We start from the raw sequence: 2,522 nt of genomic DNA, 5'->3' as shown, positions 1-2,522 counted from the left end.
AAAAGACCAACGTCCTCGACTCTCCGTCTCCCATCGAGTTTGCCACTCATCCATTGTGTGCGAACGGGCAGTAGCACGGCTGACAGTGTCATTCCCATCGTATACACGCTTCCGCTCAAGAGCAAGAAGATCGATGTGAATTACCCCTGCAATCACAAAGACGGCCGGCTCCGAAACGGTACGATAGGCAGATGAAATCCGGAGAGCTCCTCTCCTCTGCACCGCCACGACCTTCTTCCTGTAACGCTTCTGCCGCAAGGCATCCGCCCATATCTCGCAACCGTAGAGGATAACCGAGTTCGTCACGGACATGAGGACTCGGCGCTTAGTCTCTGCGGATCCACCGACGTTGGTCATGAGCCCACTCAGATTGGCCAACAATCCTTTCAGCTTTCTCGGCCGCACAGGCGATGTGGTCTCAGAATGTCATACGGGAATCCATCCTCACTCCTAGATACTTGACGCAGCGTTTGGTATCGATGAGCTCCGTGTTGACGTTTAGCTGCACGACGGGATCTATCCTCCTCCTGGTGAGAAGCACGACCTCTGTCTTCTCGGTGGCTAAAGACAGTCCATGCTCACCCATCCAGCAGAGTATTCACCTCAGAGCTAGACTTAGCAATCTCTGCGCCTCATCTAACTCTCTCGCGGTTATAGGGTTAATATGATTTATAGAGTAAAAGTGAATATTATACAAAATATCGTAACTGCTTTATGAACTTAAAAGGTGGCATTTCAACTTTTCTTCCCTTGTTTCAGGTGAACATTGCTTGTGCAGATGACTATGCCGGTGGGTTCGTTGGAGTTGCAAGTAACGTAGCCGGTGCGTGCGTGGGCACCGCAACCAAAGTCGTAGATGGGGCGCAAGACATGGCTAAATCTGTCTGTTATAAATAATCTAGCAAATAAAGGCAAATATATGTAACAAATTAGTCTTCTGAATTGTCTCCTTTAGTACTATCATGTGGCCCTTGTTATTCATATAATGTGTACTGGTGTGTATGCTCTTAAAACAGATGTCAAAATTGTGCAGTACCAAAACTATTAAAACCATTTACTTTTCCTTAATTCACTCACGCGTGATATACGGAATATAAATATACGGAGCTACTACAAAAAAGAATTTGGACAAAATACTTCTGCAGCAAAAAAAGGCAATAAAGATTATAACATTTTTTAAACAGATTTAATCAAAAAATTTTTTTTCAGAAATGGAAATTTTAACTTTTTACTGTTTGTAAATATCTGAATGTATAAAATATGCTAAGAAACTTACTGGAGCCTTAATAACTAACAATAGCTTTTCAGCCAGTTAAACTCAATATTATCCAGGTTACATCTGCAGAGAGTGCTTAGAGAAAATGTTTGACAGTTATTCAAGTGGCATTCATTTAAGTTTCAAAACTATAATACTATGGTGGCATTTTTGTTCTCTAGCTGTAAACTGGGTTCTTCAAAAAATTCGTCTTATTTCAATTTCGTTATTCAGCCATAATTAAATTTTATTACTCAAGCAAATTACCCAAAACAATTAATAACCAAATTAGCTGATATATTTTGCAACCTCACAGTCTAGTAAAATTAACAAATCATAAAAACCGTCTCAAAATGAAAAACACGTACTAAAAAATTTTTTAGTTAGACACAAACTAATATTTTGTTGTAAGCATGTGCTCTTGACATAGTACTAAAGTTTTAAACCAGGCTGAGACACTTGTCAAGCAGAGCTACAGTCATCTTAGTACCTAAAATAACCACCAGAGAGTAGCGATGCTCCGCAGACAGGAATAAATAAAAAATAACTAGCCTTGTCTAAAACATTTTAACACGAGAGTAACAATGGGGGCACGACGTGTTGGAACATGTAAACACGAGAGTAGTGCTGGTGGTGCTCAGCTTGCCATATTCCTTAGCACTCAAAGGGTAAAAAAATGTTGCCCAACCTTTTAAAAATGGCGGTTATAAACGCTATTCAAATGCAATTTAATTAACTTAAAAACAATGAAACAAATAAAATTTGCCAAGAACACACACAGATGCTACAGCCTATGACGAAACTGTTAGTACAAAAAACTTTTAATTTAGATTATTACCAAAGACGATGTAATTTTTCCCTTATGGTTACATAGTTTTTGGTTCAGCCCATTTTGCTACATGAGTAAACCAAGCAGTTAATTATGTTAAACTGCTTTGTGTACTAACTCTCCATTTATAATGATTTTAAGTTTAAAATTTTTCTTATCAATAGTTTTGTTATAAAATATTGCACCTTTATTACATTTTTATGTTGATACTAGTTTTTATTAGTTTCATCATTTACTTAAACTTGAAAAAGGTAAAGGAAACCAAGATCTCCTTCTTCTAGCTGTATTGTGTCACATGGTCGACCTATACCAGCTACAATCAATCAGTTGTCTCTTTGACAACGAGATTAGCACATATAATTTGCCACTTAACACAGCAAAACATGAAATAGAATAGAAGTACTGAGCGAGAAATCTATACAGTGAAAAAACTAAAAG

Source organism: Homalodisca vitripennis, chromosome 7, assembly GCF_021130785.1.
Source record: "Homalodisca vitripennis isolate AUS2020 chromosome 7, UT_GWSS_2.1, whole genome shotgun sequence".
Classification (NCBI taxonomy): domain Eukaryota; kingdom Metazoa; phylum Arthropoda; class Insecta; order Hemiptera; family Cicadellidae; genus Homalodisca; species Homalodisca vitripennis.
Note: the sequence above shows the minus strand (reverse complement) of the source record.